The sequence below is a fragment of the Micropterus dolomieu genome, linkage group LG06, assembly GCF_021292245.1.
Source record: "Micropterus dolomieu isolate WLL.071019.BEF.003 ecotype Adirondacks linkage group LG06, ASM2129224v1, whole genome shotgun sequence".
NCBI classification, from domain to species: Eukaryota; Metazoa; Chordata; class Actinopteri; order Centrarchiformes; family Centrarchidae; genus Micropterus; species Micropterus dolomieu.
The window spans coordinates 3,166,887-3,192,334 of record NC_060155.1 but is presented as its reverse complement, the minus strand read 5'-3'; the positions used below and the strand labels follow the sequence as shown (position 1 = coordinate 3,192,334).

The 25,448-nt window shown below is 39.9% G+C and overlaps 1 protein-coding gene and 1 pseudogene across 3 annotated transcripts in view; both read right to left on the bottom strand.

The window, feature by feature from the left end:
* LOC123972848 (disco-interacting protein 2 homolog C) overlaps positions 1–25,448 on the bottom strand; it is a 459,676-nt gene that overhangs the window by 221,940 nt on the left and 212,288 nt on the right. The gene's annotated exons all lie outside the window — the stretch shown is intronic.
* Positions 12,143–20,426, bottom strand: LOC123972857 (annotated as a pseudogene).

Genomic DNA, 25,448 nt, shown 5'->3' with positions numbered 1-25,448 from the left:
CAGCTTTAAGTTCCATCTGCATGGATTTACTTTTGACCCAGAGGTTACCGCATGATTGAGATTAGAGAAATAAAATTTGACAACCTCTTGTCACGCAACTACAACTCTGGATTGGACATCGATGCGCGCCAAGAGCTGCAAAACAACTGCAGGATGTTGAGTTTCATTTTGTTTCTTTTTTTAAAAAATACTAATGTTTTTGCTAGTTCAACTGTCCCGATGTTACGTTTTACTGGCCCCGGGCCAGCAGGCCACCGTTATTGTCGAGCCCTGCTCCAGCTGCCGGTTTTTATGGGGGCCAGTTAGGGTTGCCTCCCTCCTCATAAAAACCTCCTTCTGTGTCCCTGGGAGTACCTCATCTTTAAGGATGACGTGCTGCAAGCCTTCTATTTTGTCTGCTCTGGGTGCTGAAAGATATGATGGTGCTGGTCCTGAAACAGACTAGGTCATCAAGAGCAATGCTGATGTGAAGCCATTGACATACTGTCACATTCAGTATATTAGAGTGCGTGACCTGAAAGATGTGCTGGTACTCTACCACGAGTATGCCAGTTTGTTTGCCTCAGACATCCACGACAACCTCACCTACAATCTGCGTGAGGACAGCCAGGACGAGGGCCTCAGCGGGTTTTCAAGGTCACCCAGGCTTACCCACGAACGCAGGCTCCCCTCTGTTGTGGAAACAAAGGGGGATGAGTCTGACAACTCCGTCCACCTCCTTCCAGCAACACGCTCCCTTTGCAATTTGCTGCTGACCAGCTTCAGCAACCTTGTTGGCCTTCACGGCCAGAGCTCAACCCCTCAGCCACTGTCGCTAAAAGAGCAGAGCACGCCTACAGCCACCCGAGTCTCAACCAGGGAGAGAGAGCGGCTGAGCAAAAGCCGTTAAAGCTGCTTATCCCAACTGTCCCCTGCTTAGGACCCCCAGATCTTAGTCCCAGGGTTGTAGAGGGAACTGAAGACCATGGACCCTTGGTCCATTTCAACGTGGAGCACACGGGCCTAGAGCCAGTACAGGAGGCAGCACCCACGAGTCCACTCAGGCTAATGTAACGCTGCTGGAGACGGAGGAGGTCAGACAGATCATTAATCAACTCAACAAGATTGAAATACTCAACCAGGAAGTATTTGAGCTCACCAGAGGCCTGCACCACCTGATGCATCTTCTCCACAACCAAAGATCTGTGCATCACTACAGAGCCTCCTTCAACTCCAACCCAAATGGGGTCCAAATGGTGTCCAGCCCTCCCACAGCCCCCAACACAGGCATGTCCTTTAACATAGCTTCAAACGACCACCTCCACAACGATCCTAGGAGCCACGACAGTGCAAGCCTGTTGACAGCCTGTTTTTAATAATGTAATTACGTTTTTGGACTTTCTTTTGTGAACCTGTGAAAATGTACTTACCTTATGGCTTCACAGTCAGTGTTCTGCAGCCATAGATTTTACGTTCAATGCCATTGAAAGTATGTATGTGCTATATATGTTTAATAAATGTTTAAGACTTGTATGGATTATCTTCACTTGCATGACACAATGGGAGTGTTGTATATTATACACACTGGAGTGTGTATAGAGAAGAAAGATTCACACAGTATAAAGCGCACTGGTAAATGATTCTTTTGGCCAGATGGCCTACATTAGGACATTTTTGATGTGAGTTTGTTGTCAGAGCTGCTAAGAAGCTGACAGCAGTGTTAGAACCAGGTTAGAAGAAGAGCATGCAGGTTTAACTCTGGGTGATAACTAAGTTTCAAATAAAACATAAATATCAAAAACCAAATTTAATGAACAACAAAAAACACATCTGTATCAGTAATCTGGATTCAAAACATTTAATAAAGACAAAAACCATACCTTCATTTAAATCCTGCCACCTGCTGTTAGAAAGGGGAAACAGCATGGTTCATTACGGTGGAAACCACATTAAATATTAATTTAATATTGAAAATATAGCGCTGACAGTAACAACTCTGTATACACAATCATTTCTTAGGTTAACCTATATTAGCCTACCAACTGTATTGCACCAAACAATGCGCTTAAAAAAACGTGACTCTTGCTGTTAACATGAATAAATACACAATATTATAGTGCATGTAATCAGCTAGGCTACTGTTGGTTTTTTGAAATTCCTATTTTTATTTCTCAGTTTGATGATAAACATTAAGAAAAGAAAGACAGGTGGGCCAGGTGACCTGGAAGTAAGAGTAAAGATTTTAAAATAAAAGCCAAGCTTGTAGAACGGTCACATCTGTAGCATTATGCAGCACTAACGTTATACCAGGGTGATTTTAGATGAAAATAAATAAATAAATAAACCTGGACTGAGAGAAATACGTTAGTAACAGTAGTTGATTATGCTATAATATTGCGCATTTATTCAAACAGCGAGAGTCACGTTTTTTTAAGCGCATTGTTTGGTGCAATACAGTTGGTAGGTTAATGTAGGTAAACCTAACAAATGATTGTGTATGCAGAGTTGTTACTGTCAGCGCTAAAGTTTAAATATTAAATTAATGTTTAACGTGGTTTCCACCGTAACGAACCAAGCCTTTCTACCAGCAGGTGGCAGGATTTAAGTGAAGGCCTGTAGTGTGTCTTTATTAAATGTTTTTTAATTTCTTAAATACACTAGGATACACATAAGATTACTTACATACAAAAGAATTCTCAGATGTTTAATTGAGTTTAATTTAAACAAATTGTCGTGATTGGTTTACAAAATTAACCATGTACAGTAGAATTTGCCCTTTAGACAAATTTAAATAAATAACATACCATCATGCGCCAGTCGTTCTCCCTCAAATAAATGATTTTCTTCTGTAATACAGCTTATGAGAGGTTACATTGTCTGAGTTTTTATTAATACACATTAGGCCTATTAGTCAACATTGCATAAATATGAAACCCTTTTACCTAGAAAATGAGCTATCCGCTGTCTCCTGCCTTCCACATCATCAGGTGATGAAACATCCACACAGTTCAGAGCTGTTTCAAAGAAACTTCTTTTATAATAAAAAGAAAATCAGATAGAGCAGCCAGTACGAGTAATACACCAATGTAATTAATTTGAGGGTTTTAACTCACCAGCAACAAGAGCCATCTTGGATAGGATCTGAAGTGAAATAGCAGCAACAGCAAAAATGCACCAGAGGTTCCGACTAAAAAATGAAGTCTTGCAGGGATGTCTTTATCCCCATCTTATACCCCCAAAACACATCCTATTTTCACACATACGTCTTATTTATGACCTTTTATTAACTCAAACCACCCCATTCGCATCGAGACATCTCTGATGGGGGAAAGGGGAGTCCTTAGAATTAGTATGATAGACTATATATAGTATACATAGTGTTGTAATTATACATAGTGTCATAATTCACTGAATTAGAATTTATCTATCAACATTTATAAGAAATAGATCAAATCTGTTCAATCTCATAGTAACCCCTTTTATATAAACATTGTGAAAAACGATACACTTGATCCGCAGACTAGTCGAGGCATGTCACCGAAGGGGCTGTTTTACCGGGGACACGTCCCCAGACAACTTTTTAGATAAAGGATAGATTTAAATAATCACCATTTGTTTTCAGAAACCACACTAGATGTGTTACAACCTATATTATAATAATAATAGTTCACATTTGTTGACCTGAAGATTGAACTTAAAATAAATAAACACAAATTTTTAAACAGCCCACACCTGCGACGACACACAGACAATTGTCTGTAACATGTGTACAATCGGCATCAGGACACACTACGTGCTACAGCAGATGTGTAGGACTAGATAAAAAAACATTTTGTGTAATCTGATGTTACACTAGATCACCAGATATCCGACTTTTGACAGAAGAAGGTAGCGATCTCATATGTATGCATCACACCTACAGGTTGTCTATCCAGGGTCCTGGCGATTGATACATGCAACATCTGAAACCGGACTTAGCGACATGTAGACTAGAGACCATAGTACCTTACATTGATCAGACAGATGTTTTCTACATCCAAGGTTATCTCTTTCATCTTAAGCCGACAGAAGCCTGCTTTTGACAGGTTGATGGGATCATTTCTCCCTCCCTCCATGAGAAAGTTTGCAGAATCATACACAGCAAGTTAACAATGGCTCGCCAGAAAACCTGTCTATATGGTGTGGGGTGATGTATCCTATTCTCCCAACCATCAAAGCTAAAAAGCGGATCTACCGCATAATAATATTCATATCGATGACTGTCACCTCTCTGTGAGAACCATCTGTTTTGTGTTCTCACGCGTAAATCCACCCCTATCACTAACTCTACCCTCTGCTCTTCGCAATACGTAGTTCCTGATAACAACACTGCATCACATAGACCAATGTACCCTATATTACAATGATAAAGATAAAACATCAACGCTCCACATTCACAGTTTTATCCCGCAATACCTGTTAGTCTGACATTATGGTCTATGCAGAGATATACTGCTGTGAATATACAACTGAGTTCGCACGCTCATGTCAAACCGACAGCTAGCTGTGACCCCATCCTATTCTAGCACATACAACTGAATCATTTTTGTTACTGAGAGTTTAACACAAGAACAATAAATAATCACTCATTTGCATTTGAAACAACTTGTTACTGAGAAAGTTTAATTGTCACTATTATATGCTATAAGACAGTTTAGCCACAGTTAAGAAAAAGCATACATAAAATCCACACTGAATCTCAACACACCCTCCTGACTCTACAGCACATTTTCACAAATACATGTTACTGCATGTAAGAGACAGAGGCTCACACACCCGCAACGCAGTCATTCAACACAAGAGGGAGTAAGATTTCCATGGCTTCCAGTGGAATTTGAGGACCTTAGCCTATAGCCTATCAGCTTTAAAGGCCGTCCCTCAGACATCCCGTTATGCAAAGCGGTGACAGGAGGTTTGATAAAAATTACTGAAAAACCTCCTATTTGTATGAAATACATAAGATGCTTTGTAATTTATGTTTTTTTAAATGTTTCTGGTTAGAATATAATGGGTTTTGCCGGTAATTGTCATTCCTATGACAGTTTACTATTGAAACCATGAGTGAAGGGACAGTTTAATTTTACTGCATATAACTTTTATGGTTGGTTGTTCAGTTGGTTTGTTAAAGTGCAGTTGTTCCATTGCTAGTAAACGTGTGCTGTGGATAAACTGTCAAAAACTCAGATAAATCTATTTGGTTAGAGGTGTTTTGTTGATACAGAATTGTTATTGCAGTACTGCAGCCCCTATGGCGGACGATGTTGAAAGAAATACCCTAGCAAACAGCACTGGTCACATCAAACTCTCCGAAACTTTGATCAACTAATAGAGCTTAAGTTGTTCTGTTGAAATAGGCTTGTGACTGCACCGCTGTGGTCCCATGGTGGGCGATGTCAAAAGATTGACTCCAGAAAACAGTTCAAGACTCACACAATCAACAAGTTACCTCCAAGGAAGCAAGATTATCTGCATGATCTGCTTTCCAATCTAGATATTTGTCCCATCATATTAGCAAGGCATAAGGATTATAATATGCTATACTTTAATTTATTTATTTGTATACAGATAACTGTGATATCATGAATTTCATAGGGTTCTTAAATGTTTGTGATGCGCATAAGGATTATAATACACTATAATTAATATAGTTGTATATAGCCTCAGAGTCCTGGAGGCGTGAAGGTCCTGAAGTGATGGAAGATTGCAGCCAATCACCTTCTCTGCAGAGCGAATGATACGGAGCAGCGTACCAGATGGTGATGGAGGAGGTGAGGATGGACTCAAAGATGGCGGTGTAGAAGTGCACAATCATTGCCTTTGGCAGGCTGAACTTCTTGGTGAGGGAGGAGATGTTCAGTTCCAACTTGAGAGTCGCAAAGAGCAGAAGAAGAGCAGAGGGGAAAGAACGCAGCCTTGAGGGGAACCGGTGCTGATGGTCTTGGAGTCAGAGACATGTTTTCCCATCTTCATGTGCTGCTTCCTGTCTGTCAGGAAGTCTGTTATCCACCTGCCGGTGGAGTCAGGCACATTCAGCTGGGAGAGCTTGTCCTGCAGCAGGGCCGGGATGATGGTGTTGAAAGCAGAGTTGAAGTCCACAAACAGGATCCTGGCGTAGGTTCCTGGGGAGTCAAGGTGCTGGAGGATGTAGTGAAGGGCCATGTTTACTGCATCATCTACAGTCCTGGTGGCTCTGTAGGCGAACTGCAGGGGGTCCAGTAGTGGGTCAGTGATGGATTTAAGGTGGGACAACACAAGGCGCTCAAAAGACTTCATTACCACAGAGGTCAGGGCGACGGGTCTGTAGTCGTTTAGTCCCATGGTCCTTGGTCCTTGGTTTTTGGGGGACAGGGATGATGGTGGAGGCTTAGAAGCAGGCTGGCACACGGCATTTCTCCAGTGAGGTGTTAAAAATGTCTGTGAACACCGGAGACAGCTGATCAGCACAGTGCTTCAGGGTGGATGGAGAGACAGAGGTTTCTGCCTCCTGAACAGTCTGTTGACGTCCCTCTCTAGGATGGTAAGAGAGGGGGAGGAGGTGGGGGATGAGATGGCGGACTGTGGCCGGTCAGTGATGTGACGGGGGATGATGTCAGGTCTGTCCCGACCGTGCGTCTCTTAAGGTGTCGAGGAGTGAGGTTTACTCACTGCAAAGCTTTGCTGGCTTCCGTCACACAATGACATTCGCTAAATGGTGAATGATCTGTACTTGTATTGCACTTTTGTAGTCATCCAACCACTCAAAGCGCTTTTAAACTACGTCACATTCACAGCAATTGTAACTGGGTGTACCAGAGAACGTACTGCACTGTCCTGACTCGAACCAGCAAGCTCGGGTACAGGAGGCGGACACACTCATGAGAAGGCTTAAACCCATGGGCACTAGCGTCGGTCGACCGTGCGTCTCTTAAGGTGTCGAGGAGTGAGGTTTACTCACTGCAAAGCCTTGCTGGCTTCCGTCACACAATGTCATTTGCTAAATGGTGAATGTTCTGTACTTGTACAATGCCTTCCTAGTCTTCCGACCACTCAAAGCGCCTTTACACTACGCCACATTCACAGCATTTGCATCCGGCTCCTCCCGAGAACGTACTGCACGGTCTTGTCTCAAACCGGCGACGGTACATCACATTCACAGCGATGACATATCCTTAATAGTGAAGTTCTGTTCTTGTATCAAACTTTGGAGTCATCCGTCAATAAAAGTGCTTTTACACTACTAGTTGTTGCCAGTGATTACTCTTGGCGGCCGGCCACATCTGAAGAAGGCTGAGAATGGCTTTAAAACACATCTGAAGAACCGGGTAACACAGCTCCTCTTTTTTGGTGTCACCAACCGTTGGTGGTTGCTGTGTTGTGACAAGCAGTTGCAGACAGAGTGAAACAGCAAGGTAACCAGGCAGAAAACTAATACAGAACAGAATAAAGAATAAACCGAAATGACTACAAACACAAGCAGACACAGATCCATAAACAAAAGTACAGAAACAAAGGCAGTTGTAACAAACTAATAATCATCACGGGAATATGCTAAACTAACAACAGGCACAGAAGATTACAAAATAAAACAGGAAGTAAAGAACACAAGAACAAAAAAGGACAGATCTACCAAAGTAAAACACAAACATGGAAGGACAGGACCAAACAGGAGGCAGGACTACATGGAGACACAGGACTGAGAACTAAGATAAAAGACAGGACTTATTCAGATTGCGATTCACATCTGCCATCTTCCCCTCAATGCTCGTTACGGTGTTGGTGGGTGTAACCACAAGGTTTTCCCCAGAAGACACTTTTTCTTGATCATCCTCTTTCAGATCAGTAAAGGTTTCATACCACACCTCCTCAGACATCTCCTGGTCCTGCTCTGTCTTCAATTTGTCTTTGTCCCACTCTCGGACTGGGTGTGCTGTTGCCTGGGAGATGATCTTAACGACGTTTGTAGTTGCTGTAGTCTGATAAGCAGCTACATCATCTTTTTCACATCTGAAGAACCAGGTAACACGGCTCCTCTTTTTTGGTGTATTAGCTGGTTCATCAGTGATTTCAGTTGCCTGGGAGATGATCTTAACAGCGTTGGTGGTTGCTGTGCTGTGACAAGCAGGTTCATCAGCTTCCGCTGCCTTGACTGCATCCTTGGAGGAGCTGGGCTGATTCAGATTGCGTTTGTCATCCGCCATCTTCTCCTCAATGCTCGTTACGGCGTTGGTGGGTGTAACCACAATGTTTTCCCCAGAAGACACTTTTTCTGATTCATCCTCTTTCAGATCAGTATAGATTTCATACAATACCTCCTCCTCAGACAGCTCCTGGTCCTGTTCTTTCTTCATTTTTTTACACATTTGAAGAAAAGTATAGACCTCTCTTACTAGTAACTCTAATATGTGGTCTTGCATGATAGACTCTGGGCCCAGCAGTTCGCTCTCCCCAGTACTGCCACTGCTGCTTCCACAGATTTTGAACTGAGTATTTATCATGTCTTGTACTTCATTCACCATAATCAATGTTATATGATTTGTGCAAGGGTTGTTCAATACCCTATTGGCATCTTTAATACCCATCACGTCCAGAAGAATCCGTGGAATGATCTTACCCAGATTTTGGGATATGAAGATTTTACAGCCTACCGCATCAGAACTAGCAGCGCTTCTGCTTGATGTGGAATGTCTTTGAGTCAAATGCAAGTGACCCTCCTGTGCCCGACTTTGTTTTAATTCCTTATAAACATGTATAAATACAGTGTTTATAATCACCACACACATGTCCTGTAGGATATTTTTTGTGTCCTTCGTAATGCACTCGAATGGCACCATGGTACAGTTATCGGACACCAGCTTGACCAGGTGCAATTCGATGATTGGACGAAGCAGTTCCTTTATGGGCTGATGCATGATCTTATGTCGTATTTTATTCATAATATCGGCTTGTCTATAGAATTATAAAGTCTTTCTGAATGTACAAAATATACAACTAAATTAAGAGTGCTACTCCTTATCAGTGCAAACCACAGAAAAACTAGAAATAGTCAAAACAAACAAACAAAAGGCACTAAATAAAATTGCTCTAAGAAACTTGAATGTAATAAGTAAAAAAAATGAAAAGAAATGGGATGTGCCCAAGATAAATTCCCGTCTTGGACAATAAAGTGTATATTCTATTCTATTCTATTCTATCTAAAGTTTACAGAATTTAGAGTTCTGATTACCCAGGGAAAGAAAATGTATGTAAAATGAGTATGTATGTTTGTCTGACTTGTGATGCAGCTGTACAGTCTACCACAGTGCAGGAGAATAAACAGGTTTCTCATCAAGATGGGAGGGAATTATATTTTACAACATGACAGCAAAGCAATTTTGATGTTGTCATGACATCATCAAAGGAATATGACCTTTGATGTTGTGTGACATTCAAAATTCAAAGTAAAAAAAAAGAATTTAAAAGAAAACATTCTAACCTTCCTCACATTAATTCAACTTTTTTCACATTGTTCATACTTTTTAAACAATCGCAAGTCAAGTTTCATGCAATTTTGAGTGCTTTTCTGACTTTATATTGAATATGTATGGGATGGAACATTTGTGCCTAGACTGGGAGAATTAAAAACATAAATAAGTCCATATTATTGTAAATTAAATCACAATTAACACATTTTACATTGCTTATAAGACACTTTTAGGCTCTTAGTTAAAAACTTGTTAATGGTTTATATACCTGTCATAAACATTATTAAGATGTTTAATACATTAATGAGTTAATGTGTTATACTAATAGCACAAAACACACTCATTATTGGCTAGTAAGATAAATATGAGCATTTTTTATAAATGGGTCAGCAGTTTAAAAACCACTTGTAAACAGATGTTTAATAACAGTAATCAGACTATAAAAGGTTTATATTAATGCCTGATGAGTAGAGAGATGAGTAAATGTAAATAATTAAAAATAATTAATAAAAGAAAAAGGGGACAGCGCCCGCTATCCATTATCCATGTCCCTTACCGCCCCCCATCAAAAGGCATGTAGGCTATTTGCCCTAAATATTGGTGATTATTATCTAAGAAACTTGAACTTAATAAGTAAAAAAAATTAAAAGAAATGGGATGTGCTTTGCTAAGTTACTATTTTATTATTATTATCCCTGTGTTATAGTAGGTCGGTGTTTGTCTGTTTACATGAGTTTCTGTTATTGTCTGAAGTTAGATTCTTGTCTGGTATTTTGTAACATGACATTGACATTTTGTAGCTGAGAAGCATGTAGTTCAAGGCCAGTTGCGATAGCCTCTTTGTGGCTAACGTGTCCCTCTTACTGAAAGTCAGTAAGGACTCCACATTTTGTTAGCATAAAGTTCAAACAAAAACAGCTATGTAAGTATTGTTAATTGGTAAAGTGCATTAATTTTAATTCAGTTATTGACTGGACTTAAATAACTCATCTTTTTAGCAGGTTATCTGCTCATGTGCCTAGACTGGGAGAACTAAAAACATAAATAAGTCCATATTTTTGTATTGTTCAAACTTTCTGCACATTCAGAATCTCTCCCACATATCTGTGTTCTCCTTCTGTAAAGAAAAAAGTCGTAATATTATGTGACAAACGTCAGCATTTAATGAGAATTTGGCTTCACTCGTAGTCCCCTGGACCATCTGACAGACACTGAATTGGATGAGACGAGGAGGTGCTCATGCCTTGGGAAAATGAAACTAACTGACAGCACCTGTGATCAGGCAGAATTCTCACCACAAATCCACACACGTTAACTTCAGCAGCTCTAATAATGTTGGAAAAGGCAAGGGCTATTTATGCAAATCATATTCTGCTATTATACTAAAAAGATTCTATGCTTTTTTCATTTCCATGACATTAAGGGCTTATGTATACAAAATACTAACTAACTGCGAAATACACAACACTTAGGATTCACTTTCAAAAACTTTGATTTGTGAATATAAAATTTCCCAAGAATTACAAGGCTATTAATCAGAAAGTGTTATCCATGACAGAACCATAGATGGTGTTTTTCAGAGAAAAATTCTCGCAATGAAAAACCTTTGGATAAAGTCAGTCATGTATATCAAGTCATAACGATTTCAGGAAAAATAAATGATCAGTAGTTTCATGTCACAAAATACACAATTATTGGTGTCCATTCACTGGATAGATACACTACACAAAATTTTAAAATGGATTTCTTTTGCTTTGGGAAATATGGGGAATTTTAAATATTTAGTTATACATTTACATTTACATTACTGTCTACTGAATGAATAACCGACAAAAGACATTTTTCGATCCAGTCCTTGTTGTACAGTGATTTATTTATTTTTTTATTGTATTATTTATTTATTTAATCTTTTTTAGAAAAAATGTTTTTGATTGACCATTGATTCAGTATTTAGAAAGTCAATCTTTTAAAGCTTTTGTCAATAAAAAAAGAGTTGTTTTAAATTAATAACCTGTGGCTCAGTAACGTAAACAGCTAGCTTATAACCTTAACGTTACCTGCCCATCACAACATGACAACCCAGAGTTGAGACCAGGTGGCAGAGTCGCAGTCTAACACACTTATCTGCCCTTCTATTTCAGTAGTTACCCACCCAATACCCTACGCAGAGTCGCAGTCTAACACACTTATCTGCCCTTCTATTTCAGTAGTTACCCACCCAACACCCTACGCAGAGTCGCAGTCTAACACACTTCTCCGCTCCTCCATGCCAGGAGTTACTTAGTGAAAACCCTATAGTGACAGTGTCTGTCCCCCGACCATTGAAATTATTTAAATCAAAGGTAAACAGAAGAGGAGCTGTGCATGAAAACCTCATAAAAATTAAAACCACAAGAGCAATAATGCAAACGAATAGGAAAATTAAATGTGGACTCTTAAACATCAGATCTCTCTCTTCTAAAGGTGTACTAGTAAATAAACTAATATCAGATTATGATATTGATTTATTTTGTCTTACTGAAACCTGGCTGGGTGATGGAGAATATGTTAGCCTAAATGAATCCACCCCTCCCAGTCATATTAATACTCACATTCCTCGAGGCACAGGCCGAGGAGGTGGAGTTGCAGCTATCTTCGACTCTAGCCTAGTAATCAGCTCTTAACCTAAACTAAATTATAACTCATTTGAAAGCCTTGTTCTAAGTCTTGCTTTGGCACGTTATACACACACACGATTAGTGTGTCTCTAACTATAGAGCACCTGGTGTTTACTCACAGAACGCTTGTCTGCCTGTCTGTTCACATGTGAAGCGCAAAGCGACCACACAGGGCAAAGCGACTACGCAGGCGGAGTGTCGCTTCCTGTGTGAAAAGACCTTTAAGAACTGTACACCTTTTAATGTGCCTGATTTGTTTGTGTCAAACCCTGAGGCTATGGAAACACATTAAAGCAGAAATGCAATTTGAAAATGCTGGAATAATAATTACATGAATACTGAAATATTTAGAATGATTGGAATCTTGCTAAATTTGGGTGGAAATTTGAGTTGGCTTTGAATATTGGACACTGCGCTTATCGAATGTGAAGTGTGGAAAAGATGTGACAATGTGTGGTCGAGTTATACAGTTACTTATGTCGAAACATTTAATCTGTTAGCACGATTACTTATTTTGGAACATCGAAAGTCTCCATTTGGCCACAAAACCTCAAAAGCTTTGCAAATTACCACAGCAGGGTCTTTAAATAAATGGTGAAGGATTTCATATTCAATTCAAAATGGCTGACTTCCTGTTGGGTTTGGGTGTGACTGGTTACTACACATGTAGGAAAACACTGGATGAAGGTTTGTGGGTTGGTCGGCTCAGGTTGAAGCATACTGAATGAAAGTGTTGCGAGTTAGGAATCAGGGGAAAGAGTTTTCTGTCACAGGTTTACCGTTGGGAGAAATGGAATCCTACAGTAAGTCAACACCAGTTTTCTGTGTGTGACAGTATATTTAGTACCTGGTCCTGGCTGCCCTCACACAGGTTGTAGGTGAGGTTGTTGCGGATGCCTGAGACGAAAACACTGGCATACTCGGGGCAGAGTCCCAGCACCTCTTTCAGGTGACGCAGATTGATATACTGAAGGTGAGTGTGTGTTCACATCAGCATTGGTCTTGATCACCTGGTCTGGTCCAGGCAGGTCAGCCCCAAACAGGTTCCCTTCTCCTAAAATCAAAACAATAACAAAATTTCTTTCTCCATGGTGTACCACATAAAAACCTTAAACATGAGGTTTAAAAGGTTAAAAGTCACTTGACCACAAGACAAACCTAATGTTTCCAGCACCGTGGTGTCGTTCAGCACCTCCAGAGACCCGGAGCAGACATAGTAGTTGGCATGCAGCACGTCGCCCTGACGGATGAGGTACTCCCCGGGGATGCAGAAGGAGGCTGTCAGTGCTCAAATGTAATCATCATGTGTCATCTAAACATTGCCCTGAAGTTTCTTTAGGGCAGACAGCACAATGTACAAAAGCATGACATGTCAACAACAATGAAAGGGATTCCTACCTCATTGACATCTATGCCACTGTTGACAGACCATGTGTTCTGGAAGTACTCCAGCATGCGATTTTCGAGCTGCTCAGGCAGATGGTGGAGACGGATGAAGTCCTTCAGGTCCTCCATGCTTGTGTCGTAGAGAGAACGGCGTGAGTACATACGCTGGATGACGGTGGTCACGTTACTGAACACCAGGGTGTTCATCAGCGCTGTGTGAGAGAAGGAAACAAACAGCATAAAAGACAATAAATGTTGCTATAAAGGCTGAATATTTATATTTCTAGATAAAGTTTTATTCTGAATGCTTTTTATTTTAGGCCACTGGTCCCAAACGTTTTCAGCTCAAGACCCAAAAGAGAAATCTGGTGTCTCCCTGGGACCCAAATTTACACAAATACTGCTGTATGAATTGCTGTAACATCTACGTTTATAAACAACGGATAAAGGAAAAACCATGAATTAAAAATGCATATAAAATGTATTTATTTCATCATAAAAGTAAAGAAAAGCAACAATTTTCCTTTCTGTGTCTCACCCCTTTCTCAACTCCCATCATCCCTCAGCACTGACATGTCTTTTTAAATGATGCCGACCTGAAAGTAAGTGGCCGGTTGAAGTTTTCAGCCAGCTGGTCTATACTCTGGGCTCGGTTTTTCAAAGTGTTGTTCTGAGGTCATGCATTTAGTTTGTTCCTGTATTTGTTTGTCAAGGGATGCTGAAGTCAAAATGCCAGATTCACATAAGTATGTGTTGCCTAATTGAATCAACACATCTTGAAGGGCAGTGAAAAATGTCTGAACTTTCCCCAATACTGCAAATGTTTCGTTTGGAACATTTGCCTGTGCAATTTATTTGTTTTAAAACTTTCATTACTGAGCACTTCCCCACATTTTACACACTGAGGCATCTCCTCTCCCTTCTGAATGGCTTTGGTAAAGCCAACTTTAATAAACTCGTCCTTGTACTTTTGTTTGGACATCATAGGATCGACAGTGACAGATTACAGACTACGCACATAGAAATTCTGTATGAATGTGGACAGCAGATCAGGTTAGGGAGAGGTGAGAGAGAAAACCTCACTCAGCATCTGAGCTGAACAGACCAGAGCAGCAAAGAAGAACGCTTATTCACATACCTGTATTTACATGTTGCAACATTGTTATGCATTTTACTCATTTTGGGTCCTAACCCTAAGTTTGGGAAACATGTTTTTAGGTTATTACAGTTTATACTGGCAACGAGAGAAAGATGACTTTTCTTTATTTTCAAACTCTTTCTGCTTTAAAATAAAATATAGTTTTATATTGATCACTATCCAATTATCTAGACATGTTACTGTTTACTTACTTAATGATCCACACAGGGGCAACAGTAATTTACATCTTTGTTCTGACATGAATAAAAATGAACACAGTAATTATCCTCTGTTTTGTTGCACTAATAATTGCCTCCTCAGCTAAAATACTTTAGTTTATTGGTATGTAAAGCCGGCAACAAACTGAATCTTAAAGACCATCCAACCCACTTCCTGCTGAATTTCCTGCACTGGCGTGCTGAACAGAGGCCCTGTTACGCCAGAGGGACAGTGTACCCTGGTGTCAGACATACCGCCAACAAGCATGGTGCAGATGCAGAAGATCTTCTCAGCAGGGGTGTTGGCACTGATATTGCCAAAGCCCAAACTGGTCAGGCTGCTGAGGGAAAAATGAAGGGCAGCGACGTAGGAGCTGTACATCGAAGGGCCCCCCGCCGTGCTGTTGAAGAAGGGCATATCCCGCTGTTTGCTCAGTTGAAAGAGCCACCCTTGAAGGCGGAGGTAAAGGATGAGACAATAATGGTTCTGTTTGTTTGTGTGTGTCAGAAAGAGATTTTCAGCTGTGTCAGGAGTGTTAATTATTATTTAGTTATGATCTAACCTCCCTATAGACACATATAATATACTGACACAAAAGTATACAATCAAACACACACGTTGCATAGGCGACTGGACCAGAAATGGGCTGCACCAGCTGTGTGTAAGTTCTCTCCTAAGTTAGGGCATGAAGTTGACACTAGATGCTTAGTAACTGCTAATTAGTTTGTAACTTGTAGCAGAAAAATGGCTGTTTACCATTAGTGAGTTTAATTCTGTGACATTTTATGGTTTACTCCTACGTTGGGGCCTGTGTAACTATTTAGTTGCTACATAGAATTATGTTGTAACTTATCTCTGTGGTGCAACCACTTTTCTTCTAGTAATGCATAAATCACAACTTCATATCAATTTATGTTCTAACTAGGTTAAGTTTGAACTTACATACATACAGCTGCTGCGACAGGCTGCAGATGTTTCATTTTGGGTTTTTATTGTACTCCATGTTTTAACACACAAACAAGACATTTTGTGTGGTTTTCTTGCAGCTATCTTATACATATATATATATATTTAAGACACTCCTCATTCAAGTGCCAGAGTATGGTGTTTGCCAGCATCTCATGAGGGGGGACACAATAAATGTCTCCTCGCTGTATTGGTTGAATCTAGTCTGTGGTGTTCTTTGTTGGATTTTTCACGTATGGTAACTGAATGAAGTCTGCATAGTCAGCACTGTGCATTTATTTCCTGTCAGAAGGCACAGTGAAGACATTTTACACATGATGGCACATGGTTCTGGTGGTTCTGTTGGAACTGTTACTTCATTTATCCTTTACAGAGAAATCCTTGCTGCATGAAACACCAAACCTGACCTTCATACTTCAACAGCTTAAATCAGACTTACCGTTGTGCCAAGTCTTTTCGTTTGCCATCTCCATGCGTCCAATCACGTACCAGATACAGGCCATCCAGTGTGCCAGCAGAGTAGAGACTGACATTAGTAAGGTCAGCGCCGAGGCGTTGTACTGAGTGTAGCGTTCCAATTTCTGAAACAGGCGAAGGAAATGCAGCAGGCATATAGTCTTGAGCAGGTGGACGAAGGAGCTCTGAAGAGGAGAGGCAAGTATGGGGGGCATAGTGAGAAAAGGAGAAAGAAAGCAAATCCCTCTGCCCTGTTTTGAAACACACTTTGACTGTATATACTTCACAGCAGCCACTTGTTTTGTTCATCACAATTTTGGGAGTACTTGTCACACAGACAGGCAGCAGCAGCTCTGTGTAATACAAGGTACGTACTCCCACCCGCTATACATTTCTGGAGTCTGGAAGTTGCTATGTATTATAAGTCATCAGCTGTTGCAGAGGGCAGTGACAACATATTATCATCTAGTTGTACTCACCACTGGGATGTGCGCAGCATACAGCAGGTCAATGGGCAGGGCTGCAACCAGGTCCACAAAGAACCAGGTGGTGACGTAGTGAATGCAAATGGAGCGCGGGTTATACACCACCTTCCCTGACTTGTCCACATAGGTGGTGCTGAAGTTCCACACAATGTCTGGAAATACAGAGGTTAAAGGTAAGTTTTCCCCCCCGGGATTAAAAGACAAATACAATGAAACAGATTGTAAACAGTGAGGATAAATGACAAGTGTCCCAAGCTCAGATTCAATCCTACTGGGTCACTTGTATGTGATGATGTTTGTCATTCACACTGAAAATATAAAAGAATAACATGGAATAGCAACAGGGTAGTGTACCAGCTTTAGTCATGTTAATGTCAGCTTAAAATAATTACAACATAAATGACAAGAAATGACTTGATGCCTGGGTTGCTATGATTGTCCTGTTACTATAGCTGGCAAGGAATGGCAAGAAAATCAATAGATATAGGATGAAAATCTCATGTCACCACATACAAACCTTTTTGAAATCACCACAATATTATTATAATTCAGATCAGTAATTAGTTGTGCCACAGCACAAGAACTTTAGGTAAAATCAGGAGGCCATGTCTTTCACAGTAACACCTTTCAACACTCACCTGCAATAAAGAGCAATTCCACTACAACGTCTGCGATGACAGTCAAGGGTGCATCTATAGCGGTGTGATCGGCGGTCGTGAAGCTGACGTTGTAGGGCACGGTGACAGCCAGGTAGAAAGTGCCAAAAAGAATTAGCCAGTCCCACAGGGCTTTCGGCACATTGTAGTGGAGCAGAATGAAGCGTGACTTCGGCGCTGCTGCCACCTCCAGTCTCAGAGGCTTTTCAATAAAGCTCTGTAAGTGAACAGGTAGAGTAAGTGTAAGTGCAACAATATCTTGGAAAAAAAACACAAACACCTGATAACCAGATAGGGTGCTGTGAAAATAAATCATGGCAGTGCCAAGATTTTGCAGAGAGACAAAATCTCTTGTGTTCTGACAGCAGATGATTCAGTAGAGTGGGCAACTGACAGCTTCCTATAAAGAGAGGCAGATATTTTAAATGCCCATGGATTAACAATGCAAAATGACAGAGATAGGACTGTGGTCAGTGAGGGGAAACTTATTACCAACAATGACGCCTGATAATTTCATACATGACTTGGCCTTGGCTTGACTTCATCCCTTCAAATCCTTAGAAACCTGCTTTTTTGAGAAAATCCAATTGCAGAATTGAATTGCTATATTACTGATGAGGTGGTGTCCATTTGGCACATATTGAGACTGTAGCTCTCCAACTGGGGCCGAGCACTTGGCACATAATAGCCTTAAGCATGTTTAGGAGACAGGAGGAGAAGCTATTACATTTGAAAAGTTGTGAGAGGGAAACATTAATGAGCACTAATCCATCCAAAAACAATGTAGCTACTTCATAAACAGGTGTTGGCATGCAACAAGGTGGCTGGTTAATGAAGTCTTAACCTAAGAAGGGCTCTGAAGATGCCTGGTTGACTTGGAGGGAATAGACTGAATATGTGATGACAATGGACAACCTTTTCTTGTACTTCAAAAAGAAGAGAAATTATAAAGTAAAACTTTCAGGATATGATATGATATTATATTATATTATGTTTCAGAGAAAAAGTGTTTAAATTGTCCCAGTGAAACAACTTTCCACACTATATTGATCATGGCTGCTTGAAACTGGACAATTTCTGGTCCCCTGATCAGTGTTTCATCACCCATCTGTCAGTGGGTTTTCATTGCTTTCATGAAGTTTGTAACCACAGTGGAAAATCCAGAAGAAAGACCTTGCAGACTGCCATCAACAGCTTCGGCCACTTTAACGATAGTTCAAGCTACGTCAGCCAAAGCTTTTTACTTAATTTGCCACATCACAAACAACGCAGAGGTCAGGACTCGCAGCTCATCCAAGTGATTAGAAAACACAGCTACAACTGCTCTTCACAATTCACTCACTTACTGCTTCCAACCACATCTCCCAGCATGCTTTAGGCTTTAGCAATGATAAAAGCTTCTTTGAATGTGAGTTTAACTTAGCATTGTGTTTGAGCTAGGTTCATGTTTACAACCTAGAGAGAAATGGCCTGAAGTGCAGGTTCTGTTGCCATGGTTACCTACAGTTGAATAAAAAATGATCAAACAGTTTCTGAATTATATATTTCAGATTTTCTGAACATGTAAATCATAATCTGCTGTTCTGTGTAACTTTGGAATCTGACTCACTATTTGTTAAGTTAAAAGCGTCTCCAGACAGCACCAGGTTTTCTTTCTCAGCCCTTTGACCTTATTGAAAGTTCAGTGTGTAATATTTCTGAGGATCTAGTGACACAAATGCAATAAGATCCATTGCTAGAGAGAATTAACATGTTTCCATTGTCAGTGTTTGTATAAACTTCATTCAATATGTGGTTTAGAATGGACTGTGGTGCAGAAACAGTGACGGTGTTTCACACTCTTGGCTAACATTTTCCATGTTATCTGTCAGTGGCCAAGTCACAATAACATGTGATTTTACTGAATAATTAAGTCATTTCTTAATAAATCAAGGCACAAAGTACAGGGCTGTTTATTTTTCATTATAAAGCACAAGGCTGCACATCGAAATAAATTCTGTAGTTCCTTCATGCTACACTCACAACATATAATTAAGTGTATATTAAAATATTTTCATATAGAGTCTATGATTAAAATGTGGTAACATATAAAATAAAATAATATATACAGTTATTTATATAGCCTACAATTATACATACAGGTATACACCAAGAACATTCCGCAGTGCATTTTTTGAATTTGCATCTGGGGTGAATGTAAACAACCAGATGATAGCATGGTTTTATCTTCTAATCTACCTAAAGAAACCACATATCTTGACTGATTACTCTTTGTTGTGTCAGAAGACGACACCTTTTTTCCTGTGTCAGCCACCGTAGCTATCCTAAGCTCCTTGAAAGGGGAGGAGGGGGAGCAGTAGACAAGACAGTTGGGTGCAATTCGCAATCTCACCGCTAGATGTCACTAAATCTTACACACTGAACCTTTAAAGTGAAATGCTATGTCAGTGTGCCTTGGTAACAGCAGCTGATACAGCATCAAAACTGCATCAACAGACAAAAGAACAACTCAGTGTATTTCCAAAGTATGCAACCTCAGTGTCTGAAAATAATAAACACAAAGTGCTGTGGAAATGTGCAAATTCTGAAATTATTAACAAATTTCCATTTGTAGTAACAACTTTATGAATGCTAATGACATGGCAGGTTTCCCAGTTTGCTCAGCTCTGAGTCAATTAGGCTAACTAACTAGCTAACACTAACTTATTTCATGTCAGGATAACTCTGAAAGTGCAGTATTATATAGTTTTACTTACCCGAAACCAAACTGTCCATTGGTCAGCCACTTGTTCCATTTTTCTTTTCTTGAGAGTGAGTTAAGTTTAGTGTTAAAGTGTTGAGCTATATTCAGTTTTACAACCAGAGAGAAATGGTCTGAAGTGCAGGTGCAGCTGCTGTTGCTATGGTTACCTACAGTTAAATCTAAATGTTGTCAAACAAACGGATTTTAGTGATTTATTAAAAATATAAAAATTATATATTATATTACCCAAATTGCTGGATCTCTTTAACTGAAGCACACACATTTAGACTATTCTATGATCTCCTATAATATAATAATAATAAGAGGAGGTGGTTTCCCGGGTGTCGGACTGTGAAGATGAAATCATGTTATCATCTGGTAGCTGCTGTTTACATTCACCCCAGATGCAAATTCAAAAAATGCACTGCAGAATGTTTTGGTCCATACATGTATGTATATATGTATATAAATAACTATATTGTTTTATTTTGTTTTATATGTTACCATATTTTAACATAGGACTACACTTGTTTAAATCTCTCTTTACTGATGCTTGATGTTTGTTTGAAACTGCCAAAGGCTCAGTAGTTTTTACTTGTCTTCCTGCAGTGAACATCACAACAGATTCACAACTGAAATGTGAAAACTGATGCACAACACAAGAGGGCGCCTTCATCCTGCTAACCAGGGATGTAGTGGAGGTTAAAGCTCCTCAGGAGCAACATAAATCTGCACCAACCAGAGATGATTGACTCCTGACTTAAACTGAGACTGAACATGTTGCTTTCAGACATGACGTCCTTCTGATGAACTGAATGCAGCAGTCCATTTGGATATTATCATGATTATAAAATCAATTTTAAAGTACTTCTGTGCTGGTAAAGGTGGAGTAACTTTACCTGTGATCATCATCCATTGCTGTTGTTGTCATGAGTAGTAAATAGAGGCCCAGAGTGTTTGACAACGGCACAAGTTTGCTAGCATTACAACGATTATTTGCTAACAGATCAGCTAAACAATCAACCGTAAGAGTTGTATGCAGTAGGTTATCCATTTGTCCGGTGACAAGGCTATTAAATAAAACAGTCCCTTCACTCATGGTTTCAATAGTAAACTGTCATAGGAATGACAATTACCAATAAAAAACATTATATTCTAACCAGAAACACTTAAGAAAACATAAATTACAAAGTATCTTTTGTATTTCATGCAAGTAGGAGGTTTTTCAGTAATTTTTAACAAAGCTCTCGTCACCGCTATGCATCACGGGATTTCTGAGGGACAGCCTTTAAAGCTGATAGGCTATAAGATCATCAAATTCCACTGGACGCCATGAAAAACTTACTCACTCTTGTGTTTTGCCTGCAACATCTTAATTATTAGCTAGTAAACCAAATACGTCAGATGTGATACGTGAAAAGTTTAAATGGATTGATGATAATACCGAGTTTGCTTCGAAGGAGAATTTCTGTCACCTTTTTTTTGGGACAGACAATAAAGCTATCTATCTATCTATCTATACAAGATAAAAGTATTGACAAGACTAAAAAACACGTTTAAGATAAATATAAAATTAGTAAAATAGAATAAAATAAAAGGGATAAAATAAAGTCAAATAAGATCGGGAAAGGCTCTCCTATAAAAGTAGGTTTTAAGAAGGGACTTAAAAGAGTTCACTGACTCAGCTGACCTGATTTCCTCGGGCAGGCTGTTCCAGAGCCTCGGGGCCCTGACAGCAAACGCTCTGTCCCCTTTAGTTTTCAGTCGAGACTCTGGAACAGACAGCAGACCTCTGCCCAAAGATCTCAAGGTATGTGCTGGTGCGTATGGGACTAAAAGTTCAGAAATATAACAAGGCGAGAGGCCATGAAGAGCTTTAAAAGTGATCAATAGAATTTTAAAGTCAATTCTAAAACATACTGGGAGCCAGTGTAATGAAGCTAAAATAGGAGTAATGTGGTTATATTTCTTTGTTTTGGTTAAAAGCCTGGCAGCTGAGTTCTGGACAGTCTGGAGTTGATCAATAGATTTTTGGGTTAAACAGTTGAAAAGGCTGTTATATTCCAGCCGTGATGAGATGAAGGTGTGTAAAATGGTCTGTGTCCTTAAAAGTTAACATAGATCGAATTTTTGCTATATTTCTAAGTTGATAAAAACATGATTGAACAAGCTTTGTGGTGTGCTGCTCGAAATTTAAATTACTATCAAACCAAACACCAAGTTTCTTTGCCACAGGCTTAATGTGATTTACTAGGGAACCAGCAGATGGCAGTATTTGTTTTGCCATCTGCTGGGACCCAATGACCAGGATTTCTGTTTTGTCTGAGTTCAGCTGGGGTAAATGATTTGACATCCATTTTTTAACTTCACAAAGGCAGTTGTTAAGTGAACTCAGCATTTCAGGGTCTGTGGATCTGACGGGCAAGTATATTTGTGTGTCATCAGCATAAATATGAAAAGAAATGCCATGTTTATGGATAATATGTCCGAGGGGAAGCAGATACAAGGAAAACAAAATGGGTCCTAAGACCAACCCCTGAGGCACACCATATTTAACTGGACAGAACTAAGAGACATAGTTGTTTACAGACACGCAAAACTTCCTATTTGACAGGTAGGATGAAAACCATTCTAAGGCAGTACCAGAGATCCCCACCCAGTGCCTCAGTCTGTCTAACATGATGTTGTGGTGTCCATGGTGTTAAAAGCAGCGCTAAGGCCCAGGAGTACCAGGACTGAGCACATTCCTTCATCAGCAGACATTAAAAGGTCATTGGTGACTTTAAGCAGGGCAGTGTCAGTGCTGTGGTACTTCCTGAAACCAGATTGAATTTTTTCAAATAATTTGTTATTTTCCAGTACAGTGAGCAGCTGTTTGGACACAATTATTTCTAGAATCTTTGCAATAAAAGGCAGTTTTGAAATTGGTCTAAAATTATGTGGGAGGGAGGGATCTAAACCAGGTTTCCTTAAAAGTGGGTTCACGCAAGCCGTTTTAAAATAATCAGGGACACAACCAGTAGATAGGGAGCTGTTGAAAACAGAGATCAAATGGGGCCCAACAGAATCTATTACTTACAGTAAAAACTTTGTAGGTATTACATTAAGTGGGCTGGAGGACACTCATTTGTGATACTGTTTTTAAAAGCTCAGACAATTCGATGGGATAAAACTAGTTAAAACTCTCTTGTTGCTGGTGAGGAACCTCTGAGTAAGAGGCTGCGGGGGTAATAGAGGCTCTGATTGACACCACCTTATTGGTAAAATAAGATAAAAACAATTCACAGTCATCATTACTTCCAGCTGAGGCACAAGGAGGGGTTGGGTTTACCAGCTGATCCACAGTCTTAAACAGAAACCTGGGATTGTGTTTATGTGTAATAATGAGTTCAGAAAAATAGTGTGTTCTCGCATCCTTAACCATGTTATTGTAGTTAATTGATAAATCCTATTGTAGGGCAGAGCCACAAAAATGTGAGTCATGGATAAAATAATAAAACTGTTAATTGTGTTTAACTGCAAACTGCTCACCACCAAATATTTAAGGATAGCATTTTGAAAGATGAGTATTCTCTGCTTACTGTTGCCAGTAACTTTGACATGACTAAAATCTAAATATTGAAATGAAAGCAGGAATTCTTATATAATCTTCTGGTGTTTAACATTTCACAGGAAGTGCACAAAATGATGATGGTACAGGACTAAAAGCATTTCTTTACACTCATCAGTTTAATTTATCTCAAGTCATGTCAAAAAAGTCAAAATATTTCTGTGCTAATATGTAAGGATTTATGTATGTAAGTATGCTACGTTTTGTTTTTTTTCATTTACAGCTCTCTGCAACACACAACGCCTACCACTTAATAGGACAAAAACATCCCAGAAATCAAACTACACAGATGGAAAAAACCTCATCTACTCTTCTGAAAGAGTTACTGATGGGAATATGATGACATGTGCTATCACTGGGACAGAGTCAGACCCCTGGTGGAGAATTGACCTGCTGAGTGTCTACAACATTTCTTATATCACTATCTACAACACAGTTGCGGACAACACTGACATAAGCGGTGCTCAGATCCACATTGGGAGCTCAAGTGAGAACAACAGCATCACTAACAGCATGTAATACCTTCATGTTACTTTGAATTGCTATATTTCTTTATAATGTTGGATGTGTTGAAACCTAACAAAAGGTACTTGGTGCTGGCCGTATACTGTATATATCTTTTTACACAGTCTGTGTGGTTTGTGCATCAATCAAAAATATACCATACAGACTGGCAGCTTAGTATACTTCATAGCCCCCACAGACACAGGCAGGATTATGGGGTTTCTCTCTGGGTGTTGGAAGTGTCTGTAGAACTTCATTTTCAGCTTCTACATATCCAAAGCAAGCACAGACAACACTCTTCCTGCCCTTTCTGCCTCTCTCCCTCTTAATGTACATTCATATTTATCTCTCTCTTCCAGATGTGAAAACATAACAAACTTCAAACGAAACGTGTGGAATAACTTCACATGTAATACAACCATGTCAGGGCGCTACATCACTGTCTTCTATCCAGGAAATAATTCTGTGTGAAGTGAGGATCTACGGCAAAATAACAGGTACAAGAAATGTTCTCACCCAGGTGGGCTTCTCAGCGGCACCGAGCGGTACTTACATTTTCCTCTTTAATGTACTGTGCCTTTGTCTTGCGCACAGCTGGCACTTCTCACAAGACCCAGCTCACAGCCTACTCTGTCTTGCTGACCTAGCTGGGCAGTGGATCTCTTGGTCTGTCTGTCTTGCTTGGCAGCCACTTCCAGCGTTGTGAGTGTGAAATACAGCTGTTGTGTTTATAAACATGTGTTCAGATGCACGTGCAGCAAATCAAACTCAGCTTTCCAGCAGCAACCTCTGTGGTAACTGGTCAAGATTAGTAACTCTTGACTAATGCAAAGTAGAAACCAATGGATTGACATTGATTATTGATTAGTTCAAGATCGTTTATTGTCAATCATCTATATACTGAGTAATGAACAAAATGCCTTTTCTCACGGTCCAATGTGCTAAAAACAAAGCCACAATAGCCTAATTCAACTTCCAAGACAAGACAAAACAAAAATTAGACATGCTGGCCAGCCCAAAAAAAGAAAGGCATTTATTGTTTAATGCAGCAGTCATATGTTGACTACATTAAACCAAAGTTACTGTGAATCAGTTCACTGATCACCTCACCTCCTCCTCCTCTCATCTCGCTGGAGCCTTGCACTCTGACAGAACACGGTGCGCCCACGG